Here is a 6,872-nt window from a genome sequence, read left to right as displayed (position 1 = left end):
GTCTTGAGCGAGCCTCCCTCCAGTGTGTGGTTTGGGGGTCAGTCAAGGTTTGTGCAGGTTCTCCTCAGAGTTTGGTCCTCACCTCCTCTGTGGTCGTCTTGTTCCTGGTATTTCCCCCAAACTTCTAAATGTCCTCCAGCCACAAAGTCTGTCCATCCTTCAACCATTATGGTCTTATCTTTTAAGTCAACTCTGTGCCCTATGTGGGGCTTGAACTCATGGTCCCAAGATCAAGAGTTGGATGCTTTATAAGAGACTCTTAAATACTGAGAACAAACTGAGGGTTGATGGGGGGAGGGGGGGTGGAAAGTGGGTGATGGGCATTGAGGAGGGCACCTGTTGGGATGAGCACTGGGTGTTGTATGGAAACCAATTTGACAATAAATTTCATATTAAAAAAAATAATGGCAATTATTAGATAAACTTCTATATCTTGTTATAAAAAATAAAATAAAAAATAAAACGAGACCTCCCTCTGGTTCCTCCTGCATTATCAGCACTGTCCCCTGAGTGTCCCCAAGCCATGAAGAGTGCAGTGCTCATCTAGGTATTTAGACCAAGATTCTGTTCAGATTTCAGATCTCGACCCTCTGCTGCTCCCTCACTTTCAAATTTCCCCTTTAAATGTCCAGCTCCTTGGCACTGTGACTGCTGTCATCTGCCCCGTGAGCCACTGGGCTGCAGTTACGGTGGGGAGGGGAGCAGCCAGTGGGGAGAAAGCTCTGAACTTGTGGCTCTCGTCCATTGTACTGATGGTTTTTCAAGATTAAAGTTCTCATGTTTCTGCCTGCCTGCATTTACTTTTCATGGACTTCAAGTATTTGAAGTAACTCCACTTCCTCCTCTTGCCATTCCCAAAGTCTCACCTGAGAGAGGATTTGGGGTGCAAAGGTCCCAGCCTATGATCTGATCTTGTGAGAACAAGGTGGATTCAGGCACCTGAGGTTCCGTGTTCAGGCATATCCAGCTGAAGTACGGGGACGCCTGGGATCTGGGCACAAGCTGACTACATATAACCCATAGTGACATAGAAGGATGCCGCCGTGCCACCTCTCATCCACTGCTTCTATAGTATTAGCAAAAATACGCTCTGTACATGAGAAGTTTCTTACATTATCTGCAATGAGTCACCAGAAAGGCAGCAAAGTTTGAATGGAGGCCTTGGAAGGGGTGGAGTTAAATCTGAAACAAGCTCCGCCTTGTCCTCCATCGTCCTCAGAAGCTGCAATGACCATGACTCTCGCCATCTGACGGCTGCTTGTAGCCTTCATCAGGGAGACGCCCGTATTCCTCCCTGTGCTCTGGGCATTTGAGCTGGAGGCTTCTCTCCGGAGAAGGGCACCAGCCCTCAGAGCTGTAAGTGCATTGGCGTCATCAGATCCTTCTGAGTAACAAGTGTTATCCCCCCAAAGAACAACAGAGGATTTCTCATCTCACTAGGGGTCTTCTCACGTAACCAAGGTATGAAAAGTGTATGGAATCCTCCCTGGGAAGTGGACATGGCACAATTTCTTGAGAGCCAAGCTCAAGCACCCACTTACAGGATCAGGATCTGCATTTTTAACAAGATCCTCACAGAATTTGCTACGTGCTGGAACGTCAGAAGCACAATTCCAGGACCATGTTCCGCAGGGTGTGGTCTCCAAGCACCTGGGGCACCGCTCAAGAGCACATTCACAAGCTCTGTCCCATAGGTGGTGGGTCTGCTTCTCTGTCGGTAGATGCACCCAGGAAGGTGCCTTGTCAACAAGCACCTAGGTTCTTGTGCACTTGAAGTTTCAGGACTGCACTGTAGATGGTAGGAAACCTGGGCACTCCTGGGCTGTGGACTGTGGGCTGTGGGCTGTGGGCTATGGATGGGACGATGATGTGAGGCACCTGGAACACACCCACCAAGTCTTTTCCCAGCAGCCAGTGCGGCAGAGACGTCTGATACGTGGACAACGCAGATGTCATGCTCTCCTTGAGAGTCACCTGATGTGATGGCAGGGAGTCTATCACACTTGTCTCCTCGTGGATGCCCAGTATGGGTGCAACGTGGTTCTGGTAATGAACACACTTCTGTGAAGGTGTCATGAGAGGCCGTGGGGAAGCATGTCCAGTTCAGGGATACAGGGTCTGCTGATCCTTGGTCCACTGAAGGTAAAAAATGGGACTATTTTCCCTGTGAAGGAGTCCTGAACAGTAACATGGTGACCTCTTGAAAAGATACACCCTGGGCTCCCTGGGGTGTCGTTATTGTGCTCCTGCCTGGTCCCTGCTGAAGAGTCATGTGGAGATGGCTCTCAATCCCTGTCCTGTGCCTCATCTGTATGACTTCTGTCACAGGACAATGCCAGTGGACGTGGGCCCTCAGGGAGGGAGGGCACAGTCTGGGCCCGCCCCCTCCCAGGACGTCCCCTCTCCCAAGCCTGGTGCTGTGGTGCCTGCTCTGCATCTGTGGGCCCATGCGTCACCTGGACACCAGGCTGGAGGGCTGTACAAGCAGCAGGGTGGGCTGGGAGAGCAGACCTCAAAAGCAAAGGGCAGCCAGAGCCCGGATGGATTCTGACTAAACAGCCTATATGCTGTGTGATCTGAACATGTGAAAGATTTTGCCTGAGTATCTGCTGCCTCATCATGAGTTCTGTATGCTAGAATCGTCCTTGGATGCATCATCATTAGGAGGATGCACAATCATACATGGAAGACCTGGATCCCTGAGTCTCTTGGTACATTCTCATCACTCTCACATGGCCACATAGAAGTGTCACTATAGCTGTCCTTCCTTGTCCCTGGTGTGGCTGTCTGTGCTGTCTATTGCTCAGGTCAAGTGCACCCTGGAAGCACGTGATCCTCCTTGTGATATAGGGTTGAAGGTCAGTAGTAAGCCTAACCTCACTCACCACCCTTATGTCCTCATGCAGGCCTCTTATCATCTCACATCACCACAAGAAGCAGAATGAGCACCGTACATCAGATTAGTTGGGGGCAGTTATGCAAAAGTTTGACTACAGTATACTCTTAGGCTTGTTCTCTTTTTTTGTAGTTATTGTTAATTTATTACTGTGCCTAATTCATAAATGAAGCTTGATCATGGGTGGGAACGTACAGGAAACCTCATAGGACACGTAGGGTCCGGTACTATCCGCCATCACAGGCAGCCCCTGGGGTCTTGGAACATACTTCCTGCAAAGAAGGGGACTACTTTAGTTCAGTACCTTTGCAACCTCCCACAAGCCTCTATGTAGTCTCCATTTGTGGGCCCCTGAGTGGCTCATTTGGCTGAGTCTCTTAATTTCAGCTCAGGTCGATCCCAGGTTGGTGGGATTGAGCCCCAAGTCAGGTTCTGCGCTGAGCTTGGAGCCTGCTTGAGTTTCTCTCTTTTCCTCTGTCCCTCCTTCTCACTCTGTCTCTCTCATATAAATAAATAAATAAATAAATAAATAAATAAATAAATATTCTCCTTTCAGTTCATCTTTGACTTTGGTCGCATTATTAGACTTTGAAATGTCCCTGGATCTGATTGTGCCCATGTGTTTCTTTGTCAGTCTGTCAGGTTGGAGTCCCTCATGTTCTGGCTGGAAAATAACGGAGAAGGTGTTAGGTGCTAACTGAGTTTCAATGAGACGACATCTTCCAAATCTCTAATCTCTCACAAAGTTTTCCAAACTCTAGTTAATCAAACTCCAGAGAAGTAACCAAGATGCCTTTTGGTGCAAAAACCATGAGTCCCTCTCCCTGGACCCTGAGCATGATTCTCAGGAGTCCTTAGGACCTCGGGAAAGCTCCTGTCTCCCCGGACTGTGGCAGGGCAAGCGCCAAGGACCTTCCACAAAGTGGGGAGGAGGAGAAGGTGCTGAGGAGCTGGCCGTCTCTCTTACACAGAGTGGGAAGGATAAGCACCTCCTCATTCATGATACGCAGTGTAAACTCCCTCTCTTCGGTGCCACAATGGTCTTCACCTTGGCTTGTCCTATATGCTTCCTCCCAGTGCTGTGATGGGTCCCAGATCGCCGTGCTGCTCCAAATCAGCTGACACGGGCTCTGGAAGAAGAAATGGAAGACAATTTGTTCACCGTGGAGTCAAGTTCATTTAAAAGAGGAAGAAGGACACAAAATGTGACCTTCAGCCAGTCCCGCCATGAGGTGAACTCATTCAGGGCATGTCTTCCTCAGAGGTCCTTGAATTTGAGGGATGTGTGTTGTTTGTTGGGTCACTTTGAGAAGCTGTCAAGTGAACTGCAGCAATGAGCAAGACATTTCACATGAAGGGACATGGGTTTGATCCTGATTTTGTGTCCAAGTTGTGCAACATGAAGAGATGATAGAAATTCTTTAGGTTCGGTTGTATCATGACTAAAAGAATTGATCATAAGTGATGTGAGTAGAAAACAGTGCTCCTTTAGTTTCTCTATAATTTTCCCACATTTTAATGACCGTAAATGACATGTCTGTGAGTTGGATTCCCAGTATAGAACTTGCTCTCTTCCTTCCCCTGTAGGGCAAAGACCCATAATCTCACACTACATTATAACTTCTGCACTCTTACAAGGTAGACAGGACAACAAGTGTCTACATCAGATTCCCTTCTGAACTCTGAAATGCTCCAGACTCTGCAGCACGTCCGTCTTCCTTGTGATTTCAGGAAGTCTGTTTTCAAGGGCTGGGGACACAGCTGCAATGTGCACCCACTTCCTCCTGGAGGAAAGGAAAGGACCGTGGTTCCAAACCCCAGACATCTCTCTGAGAGTGAGAGGCTCCTCCAGCCAGAGAGACCAGCACTGTAGTCATCTGTGAGGGGCCTCGATAAATGGCCTCTCTCCTCACCAACAACTAGAGAGAGCAGAATAAGGTAGCCGGAGGTCCAGTGATCCTTTCTGGCCCGAGAGCATGGAAGTTGTCGGGCATAGCTGAGTGTGAGAGCCACATGGCTTCTTCACAAGGAAACCCGGATCAGTCACACCCTCACTCCATAGTGGCAGCAAGGCACAGGACAGCCCTTGGCTTGAAAGGGAAGCCCTGGTGCATTACTATTATGTTTAGAATTGAACAATTTACTTTTCTGTAATGTTCTGTCCATGCGAAATGAAAAAAACTTTCAGAATTTCAAAAAAAGTGGAAGGGCGTTTTATTCAAGCCATAGTGAGGACAGCTGCCCAGGATACACAATCCTCACAAAGAAGATAGTGCTTCAAAGGAAGGAATATTTGTGCACACTATTTGTGCTTTTATGAAAAGAGTCAGAAACCATCACAATGAAAGACATTCCAGAAAATTACACACTTCAATTGTGCTTTCTGTACATGCAAGTTTGCAGGCTTCCAAAATATGGGGGCAGAACTTAGGAAGAATTGTACTCTTCTTTTAGTTTGATATGTGTCTTTTAGGTTCTTGCTAATGAAGCAGAGGCACAATGTGTGCCCAGGGCAGAAGTAGAGCCCATGCTTTCCAGTTTGGGGAAGTCATTCTGATGCTGGCAAGTGTTAAAGTCTAGCTTCCCTGGGAGCCCACGAGCAGGTCCCACAAACAGCGAAAGCTGAAAATGTCCTTATCAGTTCTAAAGTCAATAATTGTGCAAGCATCCAAAGATCATCCGAAGTTACACAAGACAGCACAGGGTTTCTCTGCCTCCTGAGGCCGGGCACCTCCTCCCTCCTCAGCACCGAGGGGAATTCTGCTCTGTGAGATATTGCAAACCACATGCAGGAATTGAGGATCCTTCTGGCAAGAGCAGAAGGCCCCTTGCTTATGCTGCTCACAGAAGCAAACTGAATCCACACCCCACAGCATTCATGCGGTTGAAGCTAGCAGAACATTTAGAGTTCATTTTTCAGAGGACTGTTTCTCCTCACTCAGCTATGGTTTCTTTTCAGATTCCTGTCCCTGCAGGAGCCTGGGTTCAAGGTCAGGTGCTGTGGCTCCAGCCTGTGAACAAGTGAGGTCCTGCATTCTTTATCAAGATAATGAGCCAGAGACCCCATCCCCTTTATACCGGCTCTCAGAGCGTGCCCCGTGCCTCACTCCTTGTCCCAAGACAACCTCGGGAGATCAGGGGCTACATTTATCCTCCTGCTGAAGCTGGTTCCACCCCAACGGGAACACAGGCTGTATGTGACACATATGGTTTTTTGATGTGCACGCTCCATCTTTCCTCGTGAACAGTTACATGTCCCGCCCTTTCCATCAATATGTACATAATCTCATCCCTTATGATTACATAAAAAAAAAAAAAACTTGTTCCTTCCCCTTCAGGGAGGATATTTAGCCTTGGCCTCCTACCTTTCACTAGGCTGCTTCTCAAATAAACCCTTTCCTTGCTGCAGCCTGGGATCTCAGTCATTGGCTTTGCTGTGCATTGGGCAGAGGGGTGTGGGTGCGTTTGGTGAGAAAACTTCCTGTGCTGGATTCCCACTCCTGGGCTCCAGGGTTAGGAGGCTGACACCACACTGGCAAGTGTCCAGTCGGGCCTGATGTCCCCTCCTGAAATGGCTTTGTTCAGGATGGACAGCCCATGGCTCCTTGGTGGCTCCGAGAGTGACACAGCACGTGGTGATGTGGGCCTGGAGAAGCTGTGTCCACAAAAGATGCTCCCAGGGTCCTTCCAGTTCACCAGGTAGACACTACAGGTCACCTCTTCCAGAAGGTTCCATATAGTTGGCCCGGTCACCGTGACTGCTGCCCAAGGTGTGATCAATAATTCTTCTCACCCGAGGCTGACCTGTGATGGGAGGATGATGAGGTGAGGAGTGTGAAAAGGAGTAGAGATGGCACAGGGGTGGTTTAGGAGACACAGGGCTGACATGTGCCACTAGTGTGGCCCCCACAGTGGCCTTCTGACAGGTCCCCGCATATCCTCTCCTCCTCTCCATCTCTTCCCTACACTGCACCCG

At 48.8% G+C, this 6,872-nt stretch overlaps 1 long non-coding RNA gene across 1 annotated transcript; it reads left to right on the top strand.

The window, feature by feature from the left end:
- The first annotated feature begins 4,206 nt into the window (after nucleotides 1–4,206).
- Nucleotides 4,207–6,304, top strand: LOC128777760 (uncharacterized). The gene is made up of 2 exons (XR_008423120.1): nucleotides 4,207–4,630; nucleotides 5,856–6,304. It is a non-coding gene; the product is annotated as an uncharacterized LOC128777760 (long non-coding RNA).
- Nucleotides 6,305–6,872: the final 568 nt, after the last annotated feature.

The sequence above is a fragment of the Panthera pardus genome, unplaced genomic scaffold, assembly GCF_024362965.1.
Source record: "Panthera pardus isolate Hobbes unplaced genomic scaffold, ASM2436296v1 HiC_scaffold_17, whole genome shotgun sequence".
Classification (NCBI taxonomy): domain Eukaryota; kingdom Metazoa; phylum Chordata; class Mammalia; order Carnivora; family Felidae; genus Panthera; species Panthera pardus.
This window is presented reverse-complemented; position numbering and strand designations above follow the sequence as displayed.